General features: G+C 39.6%; 6 non-coding genes across 6 annotated transcripts; all 6 read left to right on the forward strand.

Annotated features, from left to right (window-relative positions):
- Positions 1–16,898: 16,898 nt before the first annotated feature.
- Positions 16,899–17,062, forward strand: LOC135037981 (U1 spliceosomal RNA). Its single transcript, XR_010232415.1, has one exon. It is a non-coding gene; the product is annotated as a U1 spliceosomal RNA (small nuclear RNA).
- Positions 17,063–17,214: 152 nt separating this feature from the next.
- LOC135038001 (U1 spliceosomal RNA) lies at positions 17,215–17,377 on the forward strand. Its single transcript, XR_010232433.1, has one exon. It is a non-coding gene; the product is annotated as a U1 spliceosomal RNA (small nuclear RNA).
- A 674-nt stretch (positions 17,378–18,051) lies between these two features.
- On the forward strand, positions 18,052–18,215 carry LOC135038034 (U1 spliceosomal RNA). Its single transcript, XR_010232459.1, has one exon. It is a non-coding gene; the product is annotated as a U1 spliceosomal RNA (small nuclear RNA).
- Positions 18,216–18,367: 152 nt separating this feature from the next.
- On the forward strand, positions 18,368–18,530 carry LOC135038002 (U1 spliceosomal RNA). Its single transcript, XR_010232434.1, has one exon. It is a non-coding gene; the product is annotated as a U1 spliceosomal RNA (small nuclear RNA).
- A 674-nt stretch (positions 18,531–19,204) lies between these two features.
- On the forward strand, positions 19,205–19,368 carry LOC135038045 (U1 spliceosomal RNA). The gene has a single exon (XR_010232470.1). It is a non-coding gene; the product is annotated as a U1 spliceosomal RNA (small nuclear RNA).
- A 150-nt stretch (positions 19,369–19,518) lies between these two features.
- LOC135038073 (U1 spliceosomal RNA) lies at positions 19,519–19,682 on the forward strand. Its single transcript, XR_010232496.1, has one exon. It is a non-coding gene; the product is annotated as a U1 spliceosomal RNA (small nuclear RNA).
- Positions 19,683–21,256: the final 1,574 nt, after the last annotated feature.

Raw genomic sequence — 21,256 nt, forward strand, 5'->3', positions numbered from 1 at the left:
GATTGAAACTATCCTCTGCTATATGCATTTTTTTTTTGTTAATTAAAGTAATCCAAAACTGGGATTGATATTTTTGCTCTTTTATTTTTACTTAAAGTACAATAACTTTTACCATTTTAATTTGTTTTAATAGTATATTGACAGTATTGTTTTCTTTCAAAAATCCAATTAATTTTCTTTACCCGATTATTAAAATGGTAATTGACAAAAGCAAACTACATTGTCACCAGAAGAGCAATACAAAATGTACAAGTGATATATTAAAATCATCTTTCCAGCTTGAATTTCAATGATGCATTGGGGCAACGATTTTGTGAGAAACATCTTCACCCTTAAATAAAGATTTTCTTAATTCCTTACCTGTGTGCTAATTAGATATCACCTTGTTTTCACATTAAACAGACTTCCACATGAGAAAGCAGCAAGGATGCAGTGGCGTTGTTTCCTGGTGTCAACCTGTATTATTTCAGTAGATATTGAAATGAGGATGCATCTTGCTGCCTTTCCAATGAAGCAAGTTTAATTTAGTAATAGGTGAAAAACCATCCCTACAAAGATGTTAATCAGATACTTGGCTTTGTGGACACTTTTCAGAGAACAAATTTGTTAGCATAAAAATAAAGCCAGAAAATGAAGAGCTGTTTAATCAGTCAATTGGATTTTTTTGCCAGCATATTTCTTTTTCTCTGCAACCCACTGCTAAATTGTGCTTCCTAGCTGTTTTTATAAAATCACTGAATCAAATCTAACTCTGATTACATCAGAGAAGGCCAGGTACCCTACACCATAACAGGGGTTTTCGAAATTTTGACTTGTCTACTTAAATATCACCAAAATCTGATCACAAGGTCAATTACGTCCCTGGGTGGGATTGAACCACCAACCTTTTGATTAATAGCTGAACACACTAACCGATTGCGCCACAGAGACACTTTGCAAAAAGTACATACTGACAAAGACTAATAAGCATTCATCTAGAACGTTTCCTAGAAAAACTTTAAAAAGTCAATAATCTGGAGAGTTTTTGTAAGATGTTTCTTCCAGCAACCAATGAAGAAACACATTGGTACTTTCGCATGATGAGTGAGTGCTTCAGGATCTCTTGCACTTACATGTGCAGCAGAGTACTGCACTGGAAGCATGCTGGGCCCATAACCCAGAGGTAGGCAGATTGAAACTATCCTTTGCTATATGCATTTTTTTTTGTTCATTAAAGTAATCCAAAACTGGGATTGATATTTTAGCTTTTATTTTTACTTAAAGTACAATAACTTTTACCATTTTAATTTTTTTTAATAGTATATTGACAGTATTGTTTTCTTTCAAAAATCCAATTAATTTTCTTTACCCGATTATTAAAATGGTAATTGACAAAAACAAACTACATTGTCACCAGAAGAGCAATACAAAATGTACAAGTGATATATTAAAATCATCTTTCCAGCTTGAATTTCAATGATGCATTGGGGCAACGATTTTGTGAGAAACATCTTCACCCTTAAATAAAGATTTTCTTAATTCCTTACCTGTGTGCTAATTAGATATCACCTTGTTTTCACATTAAACAGACTTCCACATGAGAAAGCAGCAAGGATGCAGTGGCGTTAATGTTTCCTGGTGTCAACCTGTATTATTTCAGTAGATATTGAAATGAGGATGCATCTTGCTGCCTTTCCAATGAAGCAAGTTTAATTTAGTAATAGGTGAAAAACCATCACTACAAATATGTTAATCAGATACTTGGCTTTGTGGACACTTTTCAGAGAACAAATTAGTTAGCATAAAAATAAAGCCAGAAAATGAAGAGCTGTTTAATCACTCAATTGGATTTTTCTGCCAGCATATTTCTTTTTCTCTGCAACCCACTGCTAAATTGTGCTTCCTAGCTGTTTTTATAAAATCACTGAATCAAATCTAACTCTGATTACATCAGAGAAGGCCAGGTACCCTACACCATAAGAGGGGGTTTGCAATTTTGACTTGTCTACTTAAATATCACCAAAATCTGATCACAAGGTCAATTACGTCCCTGGGTGGGATTGAACCACCAACCTTTTGATTAATAGCTGAACACACTAACCGATTGCGCCACAGAGACACTTTGCAAAAAGTATATACTGACAAAGACTAATAAGCATTCATCTAGAACGTTTCCTAGAAAAACTTTAAAAAGTCAATAATCTGGAGAGTGTTTGTAAGATGTTTCTTCCAGCAACCAATGAAGAAACACATTGGTACTTTCGCATGATGAGTGAGTGCTTCAGGATCTCTTGCACTTACATGTGCAGCAGAGTACTGCAATGGAAGCATGCTGGGCCCATAACCCAGAGGTAGGCAGATTGAAACTATCCTTTGCTATATGCATTTTTTTTTGTTCATTAAAGTAATCCAAAACTGGGATTGATATTTTAGCTTTTATTTTTACTTAAAGTACAATAACTTTTACCATTTTAATTTGTTTTAATAGTATATTGACAGTATTGTTTTCTTTCAAAAATCCACTTAATTTTCTTTACCCTATTATTAAAATGGTAATTGACAAAAACAAACTACATTGTCACCAGAAGAGCAATACAAAATGTACAAGTGATATATTAAAATCATCTTTCCAGCTTGAATTTCAATGATGCATTGGGGCAACGATTTTGTGAGAAACATCTTCACCCTTAAATAAAGATTTTCTTAACTCCTTACCTGTGTGCTAATTAGATATCACCTTGTTTTCACATTAAACAGACTTCCACATGAGAAAGCAGCAAGGATGCAGTGGCGTTAATGTTTCCTGGTGTCAACCTGTATTATTTCAGTAGATATTGAAATGAGGATGCATCTTGCTGCCTTTCCAATGAAGCAAGTTTAATTTAGTAATAGGTGAAAAACCATCCCTACAAATATGTTAATCAGATACTTGGCTTTGTGGACACTTTTCAGAGAACAAATTAGTTAGCATAAAAATAAAGCCAGAAAATGAAGAGCTGTTTAATCACTCAATTGGATTTTTCTGCCAGCATTTTTCTTTTTCTCTGCAACCCACTGCTAAATTGTGCTTCCTAGCTGTTTTTATAAAATCACTGAATCAAATCTAACTCTGATTACATCAGAGAAGGCCAGGTACCCTACACCATAACAGGGGGTTTGAAATTTTGACTTGTCTACTTAAAGATCACCAAAATCTGATAACAAGGTCAATTAAGTCCCTGGGTGGGATTGAACCACCAACCTTTTGGTTAATAGCCTTACACACTAACTGATTGCGCCACTGCGACACTTTGCAAAAGTACATTCTGACAAAGGCTAATAAGCATTCATCTAGAACGATTCCTAGAAACATTTTAAAAAGTCAATAATGTGGAGAGTTTTTGTATGATGTTTCTTCCATCAACCAATGAAGAAACACATTGGTACTTTCCCATGATGAGTGAGTGCTTCAGGATCTCTTGCACTTACATGTGCAGCAGAGTACTGTAATGGAAGCATGCTGGGTCCATAACCCAGAGGTAGGCAGATTGAAACTATCCTCTGCTATATGCATTTTTTTTTTGTTAATTAAAGTAATCCAAAACTGGGATTGATATTTTTGCTCTTTTATTTTTACTTAAAGTACAATAACTTTTACCATTTTAATTTGTTTTAATAGTATATTGACAGTATTGTTTTCTTTCAAAAATCCAATTAATTTTCTTTACCCGATTATTAAAATGGTAATTGACAAAAGCAAACTACATTGTCACCAGAAGAGCAATACAAAATGTACAAGTGATATATTAAAATCATCTTTCCAGCTTGAATTTCAATGATGCATTGGGGCAACGATTTTGTGAGAAACATCTTCACCCTTAAATAAAGATTTTCTTAATTCCTTACCTGTGTGCTAATTAGATATCACCTTGTTTTCACATTAAACAGACTTCCACATGAGAAAGCAGCAAGGATGCAGTGGCGTTAATGTTTCCTGGTGTCAACCTGTATTATTTCAGTAGATATTGAAATGAGGATGCATCTTGCTGCCTTTCCAATGAAGCAAGTTTAATTTAGTAATAGGTGAAAAACCATCCCTACAAAGATGTTAATCAGATACTTGGCTTTGTGGACACTTTTCAGAGAACAAATTTGTTAGCATAAAAATAAAGCCAGAAAATGAAGAGCTGTTTAATCAGTCAATTTGATTTTTTTGCCAGCATATTTCTTTTTCTCTGCAACCCACTGCTAAATTGTGCTTCCTAGCTGTTTTTATAAAATCACTGAATCAAATCTAACTCTGATTACATCAGAGAAGGCCAGGTACCCTACACCATAACAGGGGTTTTCGAAATTTTGACTTGTCTACTTAAATATCACCAAAATCTGATCACAAGGTCAATTACGTCCCTGGGTGGGATTGAACCACCAACCTTTTGATTAATAGCTGAACACACTAACCGATTGCGCCACAGAGACACTTTGCAAAAAGTACATACTGACAAAGACTAATAAGCATTCATCTAGAACGTTTCCTAGAAAAACTTTAAAAAGTCAATAATCTGGAGAGTTTTTGTAAGATGTTTCTTCCAGCAACCAATGAAGAAACACATTGGTACTTTCGCATGATGAGTGAGTGCTTCAGGATCTCTTGCACTTACATGTGCAGCAGAGTACTGCACTGGAAGCATGCTGGGCCCATAACCCAGAGGTAGGCAGATTGAAACTATCCTTTGCTATATGCATTTTTTTTTGTTCATTAAAGTAATCCAAAACTGGGATTGATATTTTAGCTTTTATTTTTACTTAAAGTACAATAACTTTTACCATTTTAATTTTTTTTAATAGTATATTGACAGTATTGTTTTCTTTCAAAAATCCAATTAATTTTCTTTACCCGATTATTAAAATGGTAATTGACAAAAACAAACTACATTGTCACCAGAAGAGCAATACAAAATGTACAAGTGATATATTAAAATCATCTTTCCAGCTTGAATTTCAATGATGCATTGGGGCAACGATTTTGTGAGAAACATCTTCACCCTTAAATAAAGATTTTCTTAATTCCTTACCTGTGTGCTAATTAGATATCACCTTGTTTTCACATTAAACAGACTTCCACATGAGAAAGCAGCAAGGATGCAGTGGCGTTAATGTTTCCTGGTGTCAACCTGTATTATTTCAGTAGATATTGAAATGAGGATGCATCTTGCTGCCTTTCCAATGAAGCAAGTTTAATTTAGTAATAGGTGAAAAACCATCACTACAAATATGTTAATCAGATACTTGGCTTTGTGGACACTTTTCAGAGAACAAATTAGTTAGCATAAAAATAAAGCCAGAAAATGAAGAGCTGTTTAATCACTCAATTGGATTTTTCTGCCAGCATATTTCTTTTTCTCTGCAACCCACTGCTAAATTGTGCTTCCTAGCTGTTTTTATAAAATCACTGAATCAAATCTAACTCTGATTACATCAGAGAAGGCCAGGTACCCTACACCATAACAGGGGGTTTGAAATTTTGACTTGTCTACTTAAAGATCACCAAAATCTGATCACAAGGTCAATTAAGTCCCTGGGTGGGATTGAACCACCAACCTTTTGGTTAATAGCCTTACACACTAACTGATTGCGCCACAGCGACACTTTGCAAAACTATATACTGACAAAGGCTAATAAGCATTCATCTAGAACGATTCCTAGAAACATTTTAAAAAGTCAATAATGTGGAGAGTTTTTGTAAGATGTTTCTTCCATCAACCAATGAAGAAACACATTGGTACTTTCCCATGATGAGTGAGTGCTTCAGGATCTCTTGCACTTACATGTGCAGCAGAGTACTGTAATGGAAGCATGCTGGGTCCATAACCCAGAGGTAGGCAGATTGAAACTATCCTCTGCTATATGCATTTTTTTTGTTAATTAAAGTAATCCAAAACTGGGATTGATATTTTTGCTCTTTTATTTTTACTTAAAGTACAATAACTTTTACCATTTTAATTTGTTTTAATAGTATATTGACAGTATTGTTTTGTTTCAAAAATCCAATTAATTTTCTTTACCCGATTATTAAAATGGTAATTGACAAAAACAAACTACATTGTCACCAGAAGAGCAATACAAAATGTACAAGTGATATATTAAAATCATCTTTCCAGCTTGAATTTCAATGATGCATTGGGGCAACGATTTTGTGAGAAACATCTTCACCCTTAAATAAAGATTTTCTTAATTCCTTACCTGTGTGCTAATTAGATATCACCTTGTTTTCACATTAAACAGACTTCCACATGAGAAAACAGCAAAGATGCAGTGGCGTTAATGTTTCCTGGTGTCAACCTGTATTATTTCCGTAGATATTGAAATGAGGATGCATCTTGCTGCCTTTCCAATGAAGCAAGTTTAATTTAGTAATAGGTGAAAAACCATCCCTACAAAGATGTTAATCAGATACTTGGCTTTGTGGACACTTTTCAGAGAACAAATTTGTTATCATAAAAATAAAGCCAGTAAATGAAGAGCTGTTTAATCACTCAATTGGATTTTTCTGCCAGCATTTTTCTTTTTCTCTGCAACCCACTGCTAAATTGTGCTTCCTAGCTGTTTTTTTATAAAATCACTTAATCAAATCTAACTCTGATTACATCAGAGAAGGCCAGGTACCCTACACCATAAGAGGGGGTTTGCAATTTTGACTTGTCTACTTAAATATCACCAAAATCTGATCACAAGGTCAATTACGTCCCTGGGTGGGATTGAACCACCAACCTTTTGACTAATAGCTGAACACACTAACCGATTGCGCCACAGAGACACTTTGCAAAAAGTCCATACTGACAAAGACTAATAAGCATTCATCTAGAACGTTTCCTAGAAAAACTTTAAAAAGTCAATAATCTGGAGAGTTTTTGTAAGATGTTTCTTCCAGCAACCAATGAAGAAACACATTGGTACTTTCGCATGATGAGTGAGTGCTTCAGGATCTCTTGCACTTACATGTGCAGCAGAGTACTGCAATGGAAGCATGCTGGGCCCATAACCCAGAGGTAGGCAGATTGAAACTATCCTTTGCTATATGCATTTTTTTTTTGTTCATTAAAGTAATCCAAAACTGGGATTGATATTTTAGCTTTTATTTTTACTTAAAGTACAATAACTTTTACCATTTTAATTTGTTTTAATAGTATATTGACAGTATTGTTTTCTTTCAAAAATCCACTTAATTTTCTTTACCCTATTATTAAAATGGTAATTGACAAAAACAAACTACATTGTCACCAGAAGAGCAATACAAAATGTACAAGTGATATATTAAAATCATCTTTCCAGCTTGAATTTCAATGATGCATTGGGGCAACGATTTTGTGAGAAACATCTTCACCCTTAAATAAAGATTTTCTTAATTCCTTACCTGTGTGCTAATTAGATATCACCTTGTTTTCACATTAAACAGACTTCCACATGAGAAAGCAGCAAGGATGCAGTGGCGTTAATGTTTCCTGGTGTCAACCTGTATTATTTCAGTAGATATTGAAATGAGGATGCATCTTGCTGCCTTTCCAATGAAGCAAGTTTAATTTAGTAATAGGTGAAAAACCATCCCTACAAATATGTTAATCAGATACTTGGCTTTGTGGACACTTTTCAGAGAACAAATTAGTTAGCATAAAAATAAAGCCAGAAAATGAAGAGCTGTTTAATCACTCAATTGGATTTTTCTGCCAGCATATTTCTTTTTCTCTGCAACCCACTGCTAAATTGTGCTTCCTAGCTGTTTTTATAAAATCACTGAATCAAATCTAACTCTGATTACATCAGAGAAGGCCAGGTACCCTACACCATAACAGGGGGTTTGAAATTTTGACTTGTCTACTTAAAGATCACCAAAATCTGATAACAAGGTCAATTAAGTCCCTGGGTAGGATTGAACCACCAACCTTTTGGTTAATAGCCTTACACACTAACTGATTGCGCCACAGCGACACTTTGCAAAAGTACATACTTACAAAGGCTAATAAGCATTCATCTAGAACGATTCCTAGAAACATTTTAAAAAGTCAATAATGTGGAGAGTTTTTGTAAGATGTTTCTTCCATCAACCAATGAAGAAACACATTGGTACTTTCCCATGACGAGTGAGTGCTTCAGGATCTCTTGCACTTACATGTGCAGCAGAGTACTGTAATGGAAGCATGCTGGGTCCATAACCCAGAGGTAGGCAGATTGAAACTATCCTCTGCTATATGCATTTTGTTTTGTTAATTAAATTAATCCAAAACTGGGATTGATATTTTTGCTCTTTTATTTTTACTTAAAGTACAATAACTTTTACCATTTTAATTTGTTTTAATAGTATATTGACAGTATTGTTTTCTTTCAAAAATCCAATTAATTTTCTTTACCCGATTATTAAAATGGTAATTGACAAAAACAAACTACATTGTCACCAGAAGAGCAATACAAAATGTACAAGTGATATATTAAAATCATCTTTCCAGCTTGAATTTCAATGATGCATTGGGGCAACGATTTTGTGAGAAACATCTTCACCCTTAAATAAAGATTTTCTTAATTCCTTACCTGTGTGCTAATTAGATATCACCTTGTTTTCACATTAAACAGACTTCCACATGAGAAAACAGCAAAGATGCAGTGGCGTTAATGTTTCCTGGTGTCAACCTGTATTATTTCCGTAGATATTGAAATGAGGATGCATCTTGCTGCCTTTCCAATGAAGCAAGTTTAATTTAGTAATAGGTGAAAAAACATCCCTACAAAGATGTTAATCAGATACTTGGCTTTGTGGACACTTTTCAGAGAACAAATTTGTTATCATAAAAATAAACCCAGAAAATGAAGAGCTGTTTAATCACTCAATTGGATTTTTCTGCCAGCATTTTTCTTTTTCTCTGCAACCCACTGCTAAATTGTGCTTCCTAGCTGTTTTTTTTATAAAATCACTTAATCAAATCTAACTCTGATTACATCAGAGAAGGCCAGGTACCCTACACCATAAGAGGGGGTTTGCAATTTTGACTTGTCTACTTAAATATCACCAAAATCTGATTACAAGGTCAATTACGTCCCTGGGTGGGATTGAACCACCAACCTTTTGATTAATAGCTGAACACACTAACCGATTGCGCCACAGAGACACTTTGCAAAAAGTCCATACTGACAAAGATTAATAAGCATTCATCTAGAACGTTTCCTAGAAAAACTTTAAAAAGTCAATAATCTGGAGAGTTTTTGTAAGATGTTTCTTCCAGCAACCAATGAAGAAACACATTGGTACTTTCGCATGATGAGTGAGTGCTTCAGGATCTCTTGCACTTACATGTGCAGCAGAGTACTGCAATGGAAGCATGCTGGGCCCATAACCCAGAGGTAGGCAGATTGAAACTATCCTTTGCTATATGCATTTTTTTTTTGTTCATTAAAGTAATCCAAAACTGGGATTGATATTTTAGCTTTTATTTTTACTTAAAGTACAATAACTTTTACCATTTTAATTTGTTTTAGTGCAAAAGGCATATCAGCAGTCAGCACTAACTGGTGACATGCCATTTGTACAAGTAAGCCATGTGTGACTAATATATAAACATACTTTATTAAATAACACCTCAAACTATCATACCCTGGATTCAAACCTATAACCTGTTGAATTCTAATCAAACACCCTACCCATGGAGCTACTTGATCCTGCATCTTTTCTAACCTCCAAAAACAGATTCAGTTGCATTTTCCAGCGTGTTTTGTTTGCGCCTTTGCAAATGTCTTACATCGACAAACTTATTTAGTACTATTTTGCAAATAGGGTTACATTGTCGCAACATTGTGTTCCCTAATTGCTTGATTTTTTAAATGCAACAATTGATAAAGACACCTGATAATTGCTCTGTGGAGTCTTATTTTGTGTTTTGTGTTTAGTCTTTAGATCTGAATTTGAATGTACTTGTGAACTAACTTAATTTCCTACTTCTAAATTCATTCCTAAATTCACTACTTACATGAATCCTGTAGTTGGGCATTTTGGGACTTCGATTGTGGGCATTGTTTTGTGTCCAGACCAGCAGCAGGTGGTGTGCATTTGCTGGAAAGGCATCGAAGACCTCCGATATGCTGCATCTCCTGATGTGTGTCTCCCTCAAGTGGCTGTCAGCAAATGCCTGCTAGACACCCCATTCCAAGCTGATTGTGACATCATGGAACATGCATCATAGAACAGGCATGCTAAAACATGGGTCTTCAACCTGCGACCCTCCAGCTGCTGTGGAACTACACATCCCAGCATGCCCTGCCTCAGTTTTAGCATACCTTAATAGCAAAACTGTGGCAGGGCATGCTGGGATGTGTAGTTTCACAGCAGCTGGAGGGCCACAGGATGAAGACCCATGTGCTAGAGCCAAGCCGCAGGTACATTGAATGCTAGCAAGCTGAATATTTAAATCCTTTTTGTTCCGCAGCATTCCAATGCGGAAGATTCCATGGAACCAGAGATCCTTCCATTGAGAAGGACATGCTGCCTGGATGACTACACTGTGCAAATTAAATCACGGAGCCAGTTGGCTTGTGGGTGGCTCTGGTGACTGGGTGGTTGGGTGGGTGGTGTGTCGGAAGTGGAGCGCATGCAAATGATTGTGTATCATCCAGCTAGTGAGAGAGAAAACTCATGCAGGAGTGTGCCTGCTTGTCAGTGGGTTATGCACCTTGCCAGACGTTAAATCTACATAGAGCAGCTGGAGGGGACAAGAGCAGGTTTGCAAAATATAGATAGAAGAGCATATATGCTGGCGCATTCTCCATGATTGTGTCAGCTTATGTTTTGGTGCACTGCACTTTCCTCCACTAAGTTTTAGCCATTTTTGTTAAGCTCAAGTGTAGTTGCTTCTCGGCCTTTTGGCTGTGATCTTGTATCGTGGTTGAAGGGTCTGCTGGAGGGAGGGATTGTTTTCTTCATTGGCGAAAGACCAAAGATATTCCAGGATGGAAGGCTTGGGAACACTATCTGTTTTTCAGTTGTGGAAGAGCACAGAGGTCGGATTGGACTACATTCTATAGTAAAGGATATCTTTCTATTTATTGACCCTCCCCTTATATGTGTCTGTGTTACAATAAAGCTTCGGTTTTGTGAATCCCTCACCCTCTTACACTCCACACCCATAGCCTTATTAACTGTTGTATTATTGTATAGTTTAAATGTATAGTGCAGTTCATGATTTATAGTGTAGGCTGGCCTGTGCTGTAGTTCTGGAACTGTACTATACCGTCAGCATTTGTATTGTGTTTTGGCTGTGCTGCAACACTGTACTTATGTGTGTAATGTTTATGTATGTTTTTTAATGTCAATAAAAACTGCTTTTTCAAGCCAATATCTGAAAACAATCAATGTTTATCTTTGATGGCAATAAAAGTGGTATGATATTTGATGCTTTTGAAAGGCAATATCTGATATGTCCCCTATCTGGGAACCATATATTAAATGGCTTTTCAGAAAAGGGAGATGGGAGAAGAGCTTTCAGTACTTGTAGGACCGATGCACATAAAGAAGCAAAAAAACATACATAAACATTACACACATAAGTACCGCGTTGCGGCAATGCCAAAACACAATAGAAATGCTGACGGTATAGTACAGTTCAAGAACTACAGCACAGGCCAGCCTACACTATAAATCATGAACTGCACTATACATTTAAACTGTACAATAATACAACAGTTAATAAGGCTATGGGTGTGGAGTGTAAGAGGGTGAGGGAATCACAAGCCCGAAGCTTTATTGAAAGACTGACACATATAAGGGGAGGATTAATAAATAGAAAGACATCCTTTACTATAGAATGTAGTCCAATCCGGTCTTTCAACTCTTCCACAATTGAAAAACGGATAGTGTTCCCAAGCCTTCCATCCTGGAATATCTTTGGTCTTTCGCCAATGAAGAAAGCAATCCCTCCCTCCAGCAGACCCTTCAACCACAATACAAGATCACAGCCAAAAGGCCGAGAAGCAACTACACTTGAGCTTAACAAAAATGGCTAAAACTTAGTGGAGGAAAGTGCAGTGCACCAAAACATAAGCTGACACAATCATGGAGAATGCGCCAGCATATATGCTCTTCTATCTATATTTTGCAAACCTGCTCTTGTCCCCTCCAGCTGCTCTATGTAGATTTAACGTCTGGCAAGGTGCATAACCCACTGACAAGCAGGCACACTCCTGCATGAGTTTTCACTCTCACTAGCTGGATGATACACAATCATTTGCATGTGCTCCACCTCCGACACACCACCCACCCAACCACCCAGTCACCAGAGCCACCCACAAACCAACTGGCTCCGTGATTTAATTTGCACAGTGTAGTCATCCAGGCAGCATGTCCTTCTCAATGGAAGGATCTCTGGTTCCATGGAATCTTCCGCATTGGAATGCTGCGGAACAAAAAGGATTTAAATATTCAGCTTGCTAGCATTCAATGTACCTGCGGCTTGGCTCTAGCACATGGGTCTTCATCCTGTGGCCCTCCAGCTGCTGTGAAACTACACATCCCAGCATGCCCTGCCACAGTTTTGCTATAAGGTATGCTAAAACTGAGGCAGGGCATGCTGGGATGTGTAGTTCCACAGCAGCTGGAGGGTCGCAGGTTGAAGACCCATGTTTTAGCATGCCTGTTCTATGATGCATGTTCCGTGATGTCACAATCAGCTTGGAATGGGGTGTCTAGCAGGCATTTGCTGACAGCCACTTGAGGGAGACACACATCAGGAGATGCAGCATATCGGAGGTCTTCGATGCCTTTCCAGCAAATGCACACCACCTGCTGCTGGTCTGGACACAAAACAATGCCCACAATCGAAGTCCCAAAATGCCCAACTACAGGATTCATGTAAGTAGTGAATTTAGGAATGAATTTAGAAGTAGGAAATTAAGTTAGTTCACAAGTACATTCAAATTCAGATCTAAAGTCTAGTTAGTCCACACGTCCTGGCAGTCGCCAGCATTTAAAAATGCCTTGATTAGAGGTACGGAATTAAATGTAGATAAGAAGTAGACACAAAATAAGACTCCGCAGAGCAGTTATCAGGTGTTTTTATCAATTGTTGCATTTAAAAAATCAAGCAATTAGGGAACACAATGTTGCAACAATGTAACCCTATTTGCAAAATAGTACTAAATAAGTTTGTCGATGTAAGACATTTGCAAAGGCGCATCCAAAACACGCTGGAAAATGCAACTGAATCTGTTTTTGGAGGCTAGAATAGGAAATGTGCATCGGTCCTACAAGTACTGAAAGCTCTTCTCCCATCTCCCTTTTCTGAAAAGCCATTTAATGGTTCCCAGATAGGGGACATATCAGATATTGCCTTTCAAAAGCAGCAAATATCATACCACTTCTATTGCCATCAAAGATAAACATTGATTGTTTTCAGATATTGTATTGAAAAAGCAGTCTTTATTGACATAAAGAAGCAAAAAAACATACATAAACATTACACACATAAGTACTGTGTTGCAGCACAGCCAAAACACAATACAAATGCTGTCGGTATAGTACAGTTCAAGAACTACAGCACAGGTCAGCCTACACTATAAATCATGAACTGCACTATACATTTAAACAATACAATAGTTAATAAGGCTATGGGTGTGGAGTGTAAGAGGGTGACGGAATCACAAGCCCAAAGCTTTATTGAAAGACAGACACATATAAAGGGAGGATTAATAAATACAAAGATACCCTTTACTATAGAATGTAGTCCAATCCGGTCTTTCAACTCTTCCACAACTGAAAAACGGATAGTGTTCCCAAGCCTTCCATCCTGGAATATCTTCAGTCTCTCGCCAATGAAGAAAACAATCCCTCCAGCAGACTCTTCAACCACAATACAATATCACAGCCAAAAGAGCGAGAAGCAACTACACTTGCGTTTAAACAAAATGGCTAAAACTTAGTGGAGGAAAGTGCAGTGCACCAAAACATAAGCTGACACAATCATGGAGAATGCGCCAGCATATATGCTCTTCTGTCTATATTTTCCAAACCTGCTCTTGTCCCCTCCAGTTGCTCCATGTAGATTTGACGTCTGGCAAGGTGCATAACTCACTGACAAGCAGGCACACTCCTACATGAGTTTTCTCTCTCACTAGCTGGATGATACACATTCATTTGCATGTGCTCCACCTCCGACACACCGCCCACCCAACCACCCAGTCACCAGAGCCACCCACAAGCCAACTGGCTCCGTGATTTAATTTGCACAGTGCAGTCATCCAGGCAGCATGTCCTTCTCAATGGAATAATCTCTGGTTCCATGGAATCTTCCGCATTGGAATGCTGCGGAACAAAAAGGATTTAAACATTCAGCTTGCTAGCATTCAATGTACCTGCGGTTTGGTTCTAGCACATGGGTCTTCATCCTGTGGCCCTCCAGCTGCTGTGAAACTACACATCCCAGCATGCCCTGCCACAGTTTTGCTTTTAAGGTATGCTAAAACTGAGGCAGGGCATGCTGGGATATGTAGTTCCACAGCAGCTGGAGGGTCGCAGGTTGAAGACCCATGTTCTAGCATGCCTGTTCTATGATGCATGTTCCGTGATGTCACAATCAGCTTGGAATGGGGTGTCTAGCATGCATTTGCTGACAGCCACTTGAGGCAGACACACATCAGGGGATGCAGCATATCGGAGGTCTTCGATGCCTTTCCAGCAAATGCACACCACCAGCTGCTGGTCTGGACACAAAACAATGCCCACAATTGAAGGCTCAAAATGCCCAACTACAGGATTAATGTAAGTAGTGAATTTAGGAATGAATTTAGAAGTAGGAAATTAAGTTAGTTCACAAGTACATTCAAATTCAGATCTAAAGACTAGGTAGGCCTCACGTCCTGGCAGCACCCAGCATTTAAAAATGCCTTGATTATAGGTAGGGAATTAAATGTAGATAAGAAGTAGACACAAAAGAAGACTCCACAGAGCAATTATCAGGTGTCTTTATCAATTTTTGCATTTAAAAAATCAAGCAATTAGGGAACACAATGTTGCGACAATGTAACCCTATTTGCAAAATAGTACTAAATAAGTTTGTCGATGTAAGACATTTGCAAAGGCGCAAACAAAACACGCTGGAAAATGCAACTGAATCTGTTTTTGGAGGTTAGAATAGATGCAGGATCAAGTAGCTCAATGGGTAGGGTGTTTGATTAGAATTTAACAGGTTTTAGGTTTGAATCCTGGGTATGATAGTTTGAGGTGTTATTTAATAAAGTATGTTTATATATTAGTCACACATGGCTTACTTGTACAAATGGCATGTCACCAGTTAGTGCTGACTGCTGATATGCCATTTACACAAACATGCCATGTGTGACTGTATATGCATTTAAGGAGGGCACCCCTGCAATACCACAAACCATTGAGTGTCAAGTATACTAGATATATCTTCATATCTCATGTGCTTTCTCTGAGACCAATCTTGTTATGCCCCTTCCCCACAAGGCATGCGCCTTTTGTCCATATTGCAAAAATGGGGGGGAGGGCATATAATTCTCTGTCACAGGGCACCAAAAAGTCTAGTTATGGCTCTGGTATGCATTATGTAATCTGGCAGACCATCTCTCCAACACTGGCTGGTTGGAATAGAAATCCGGTTATCTATGTGAGCAAATGACCATCAACGATTTACTCTCAAACACTAAAAAATGGACAAAAATGGTCCCCTAAACAAATTGGTTAAATTTTGGGTTTAACCAATTTGTGTAATGACCATTTTTGACCACTTTTCTAGTGTTTGGGAGCAAATGGTTAATTGACATTTGCTCCTATACATTACCAGATTTTCATTCCAACCATCCAGACTGGATAGATAGCCTGACAGATAATTGTGTAGTGTACGCCCAGGATAACTGTTAGTCATGCTTTATTTTATGGCGGCACATAAATGGGTGGACAGATCCAGGGCAAGCACTGCCCACTCATGCATAGTTGTCAACTGATGTGAAGTTCCAGGGGGCAATCTCAGTTATAAAGGGAAGTATCTGGAAATTGTCCCTAGTTAAAAAAAAAAAAAAAAATTTGATCAACTCCATTTATTTAGTATGATATCCCAGGTGATAGGATGCCGGCAGTCAGAACAACATACTTTATTAAATAACACATCTCAAACTACCATACCCAGGATTCAAACCTATAACCTGTTGAATTCTAATCAAACACCCTACCTATTGAGCTATTTGATCCTGCATAAAAATTGTGAACATTATATGAAGCTATTGGTACTTTGCAAAAAAAAAGAATCAGCATTACAACGCAGCAGATCCATGCAGTTTGCAGCCACACACTACATGTATCTGCTCAGCCACAATGCTGATTATTTCTTCACAAAGTACAAGGTGAGCTCCAAACAGAATTCTCTAGCTTAGAATTATACCTTTCTTTGCCAAACCTAGAAGTCGGGCCCCCCACCCTGGGATCCCCCAGAGGGAGGCCTGCACCGTCATGCGGCAGGCTTGTCCGTTTTGGAAGCAGGCTGATGGGCAGCCCAGGATTGCTTCAGTCTGGGCTTGGCAGGTCTGGAAACATGAGCTTGCTTTGGGTATGCCTGACCTTGGGTACGCTTTACCTGGAGGATGAAAGGGCCAAGAAAAGTACTTTTAGCCTTCTGCGTGGTAGGAGTCATACTAGGTAGGCAAGCTGTTTTAGCAGTAGCCAGATCAGCTACAATCTTATTGAGGTCTTCTCCAAAAGGAGATTCAACTGAGGCAGCACAAGGGAACTCTCATCTGGGGACAACAACTGCAGGGAGAACACATATTTTCAGATGAACATGGTAGGGCAGAAGGCTGCCTAATACTGAAGCACCCCCAAACAACAAATCAAATGCAACTTACTTGACAGAGATGTGCCTGAGCAACGGCCCTCCCCAGCCCTATCCCAAATCATACTTATTTTGCATAGGAGATACCATGGTCATGAAGATTGTTCTCCCAGGGTTAGGTTCATTCATTGCATTCTGGGTATGCTGACCCCTGTGATTTCCCCAAATGTGGGAAACTCGACTGCATTATTTGTGGTAGTGGGGGACTGTATTTGTGCTTTCCTCTGGTCAGCTCTGGTAAAATTCAGATTTCTTTGTCTCAGATCTTCCTCTAGCCTTGTTCTTCTTTCGAGAGTTCCCTTGTGCTGCCTCAGTTGGATCTCCTTCACTTGACAGGGGGGTGCCCGAGCAGCGACCCTCCCCAGCTCTAGCCCAACTCCTACTTACCTGCCAGGTGAGATACTATGATCATGAAGTTGCTTCTCCCAGGGCAAGGCTCACCCATTGCACTCTGGGTGTGCTGCCCCTGCGATTTCCCCAAATGTGGGAAACTTGACTGCATAATTTGAGTTTTCCCTGGTCGGCTCTCATGTAATTCAGATCTCTTTGTCTCAGGTCTCTCTCCAGCCTAGTTTGCTGTCTGGTTCCACTTCTTTTTTCTTGAGCCCCTCCCTTCTATACCCTTGTGCACTATCCTGACTTCTCCTCCCGTCTGCTTACTTTGTGCCTCCCAATGCACAATGCAAACTACGGGTAGTGCTGCAGGGCCCACACCCTTTTACTTGCTTTACAGAGCAGCTCTGGAGCTGTTACAGTGCCCAGCTGCTGCAAGAAATCAGCTTGAATGCTTCAGGGGCTGGGGAATGGCCAACATGAGCCCCACACCGAAGGAGGGTGGGGGTGCTTAATGCGAACTAGGGGTCATCCAAGCACCACAAAAGGCCTCCATGCCCTGCACGCTCCTTTTCTCTTTTCATATGCAGACAAGGGTTGAAGCCAACTTTGACCCACTGCTTGGATGACATCACCATATTCAAATCCATCTGCTGCAGGCCATCCCCCAGGAATGCTTGCACTAGTTGTTGCATTTGGTTTGTTGTTTGGGGGTGCTTCAGTATTAGGCAGCCTTCTGCCACCCCATGTTCATCTGAAAATATGTGTTCTCCCTGCAGTTGTTGTCCCCAGATGAGAGTTCCCTTGTGCTGCCTCAGTTGAATCTCCTTTACTTGACAGAGATGTGCCTGAGCAGCGGCCCTCCCCAGCCCTATCCCAAATCATACTTATTTTGCATAGGAGATACTATTGTCATGAAGATTGTTTTCCCAGGGTGAGGTTCATTCATTGCATTCTGGGTATGCTGACCCCTGTGATTTCCCCAAATGTGGGAAACTCGACTGCATTATTTGTGGTAGTGGGGGACTGTATTTGTGCTTTCCTCTGGTCAGCTCTGGTAAAATTCAGATTTCTTTGTCTCAGATCTTCCTCTAGCCTTGTTCTTCTTTCGAGAGTTCCCTTGTGCTGCCTCAGTTGGATCTCCTTCACTTGACAGGGGGGTGCCCGAGCAGCGACCCTCCCCAGCTCTAGCCCAACTCCTACTTACCTGCCAGGTGAGATACTATGATCATGAAGTTGCTTCTCCCAGGGCAAGGCTCACCCATTGCACTCTGGGTGTGCTGCCCCTGCGATTTCCCCAAATGTGGGAAACTTGACTGCATAATTTGAGTTTTCCCTGGTCGGCTCTCATGTAATTCAGATCTCTTTGTCTCAGGTCTCTCTCCAGCCTAGTTTGCTGTCTGGTTCCACTTCTTTTTTCTTGAGCCCCTCCCTTCTATACCCTTGTGCACTATCCTGACTTCTCCTCCCGTCTGCTTACTTTGTGCCTCCCAATGCACAATGCAAACTACGGGTAGTGCTGCAGGGCCCACACCCTTTTACTTGCTTTACAGAGCAGCTCTGGAGCTGTTACAGTGCCCAGCTGCTGCAAGAAATCAGCTTGAATGCTTCAGGGGCTGGGGAATGGCCAACATGAGCCCCACACCGAAGGAGGGTGGGGGTGCTTAATGCGAACTAGGGGTCATCCAAGCACCACAAAAGGCCTCCATGCCCTGCACGCTCCTTTTCTCTTTTCATATGCAGACAAGGGTTGAAGCCAACTTTGACCCACTGCTTGGATGACATCACCATATTCAAATCCATCTGCTGCAGGCCATCCCCCAGGAATGCTTGCACTAGTTGTTGCATTTGGTTTGTTGTTTGGGGGTGCTTCAGTATTAGGCAGCCTTCTGCCACCCCATGTTCATCTGAAAATATGTGTTCTCCCTGCAGTTGTTGTCCCCAGATGAGAGTTCCCTTGTGCTGCCTCAGTTGAATCTCCTTTACTTGACAGAGATGTGCCTGAGCAGCGGCCCTCCCCAGCCCTATCCCAAATCATACTTATTTTGCATAGGAGATACTATTGTCATGAAGATTGTTTTCCCAGGGTGAGGTTCATTCATTGCATTCTGTGTATGCTGACCCCTGTGATTTCCCCAAATGTGGGAAACTCGACTGCATTATTTGTGGTAGTGGTGGACTGTGTTTGTGCTTTCCTCTGGTCAGCTCTGGTAAAGTCAGATTTCTTTGTCTCAGATCTTCCTCTAGCCTTGTTCTTCTTTTGAGAGTTCCCTTGTGCTGCCTCAGTTGGATCTCCTTCACTTGAAAGGTAGTGCCCGAGCAGCGACCCTCCCCAGCTCTAGCCCAACTCCTACTAACCTGCCAGGTGAGATACTATGATCATGAAGGTGCTTCTCCCAGGGCAAGGCTCACCCATTGCACTCTGGGTGTGCTGCCCCTTGCGATTTCCCCAAATGTGGGAAACTTGACTGCATAATTTGTGTTTCCCCTGGACGGCTCTCGTATAATTCAGATCTCTTTGTCTCAGGTCTCTCTCCAGCCTAGTATGCTGTCTGTTTCCACTTCTCTTTTCTTGAGCCCCTCCCTTCTATAACCTTGTGCACTATCCTGACTTCTCCTCCCGTCTGCTTACTTTGTGCCTTCCAATGCACAATGCAAACTACAGGTAGTGCTGCAGGGCCCACACCCTTTTACTTGCCTTACAGAGCAGCTCTGGAGCTGTTACAGTACCCAGCTGCTGCAAGAAATCAGCTTGAATGCTTCAGGGGCTGGGGCATGGCCAACATGAGCCCCACACCGAAGGAGGGTGGGGGTGTTTAATGCGAACTAGGGGTCATCCAAGCGTCGCAAAAGGCCGCCATGCCCTGCATATCCCTTTTCTCTTTTCATAAGCAGACGAGGGTTGAAGCAAACTTTGACCCACTGCTTGGATGACATCACTTGCTGCCTTTCCAATGAAGCAAGTTTAATTTAGTAATAGGTGAAAAACCATCCCTACAAAGGTGTTAATCAGATACTTGGCTTTGTGGACACTTTTCAGAGAACAAATTAGTTAGCATAAAAATAAAGCCAGAAAATGAAGAGCTGTTTAATCACTCAATTGGATTTTTCTGCAAGCGTATTTCTTTTTCTCTGCAACCCACTGCTAAGTTGTGCTTCCTAGCTGTTCTTTTATAAAATCACTTAATCAAATCTAACTCTGATTACATCAGAGAAGGCCAGGTACCCTACACCATAAGAGGGGGTTTGAAATTTTGACTTGTCTACTTAAAGATCACCAAAATCTGATGACAAGGTCAATAACATCCCTGGGTGGGATTGAACCACCAACCCTTTGGTTAATAACCAAACACACTAACCGATTGCACCACCGAGACACTTTGCAAAAGTACATACTGACAAAGGTTAATAAGCATTCATCTAGAACGTTTCCTAGAAAACTTTAAAAAGTCAATAATCTGGAGAGTTTTTGTAAAATGTTTCTTCCATCAACCAATGAAGAAACGCATTGGTACTTTCCCATGATGAGTGAGTGCTTCAGGATCTCTTGCACTTACATGTGCAGCAGAGTACTGCAATGGAAGCATGCTGGGCCCCTTAACCCAGAGGTAGGCAGATTGAAACTATCCTCTGCTATATGCATTTTTTTTTTTGTTAATTAAAGTAATCCAAAACTGGGATTGATATTTTTGCTCTTTTATTTTTACTTAAAGTACAATAACTTTTACCATTTTAATTTGTTTTAATAGTATATTGACAGTATTGTTTTCTTTCAAAAATCCACTTAATTTTCTTTACCCTATTATTAAAATGGTAATTGACAAAAACAAACTACATTGTCACCAGAAGAGCAATACAAAATGTACAAGTGATATATTAAAATCATCTTTCCAGCTTGAATTTCAATGATGCATTGGGGCAACGATTTTGTGAGAAACATCTTCACCCTTAAATAAAGATTTTCTTAATTCCTTACCTGTGTGCTAATTAGATATCACCTTGTTTTCACATTAAACAGACTTCCACATGAGAAAGCAGCAAGGATGCAGTGGCGTTAATGTTTCCTGGTGTCAACCTGTATTATTTCA

This window comes from Pseudophryne corroboree, unplaced genomic scaffold (assembly GCF_028390025.1).
Source record: "Pseudophryne corroboree isolate aPseCor3 unplaced genomic scaffold, aPseCor3.hap2 scaffold_697, whole genome shotgun sequence".
In the NCBI taxonomy this organism is placed as follows: domain Eukaryota; kingdom Metazoa; phylum Chordata; class Amphibia; order Anura; family Myobatrachidae; genus Pseudophryne; species Pseudophryne corroboree.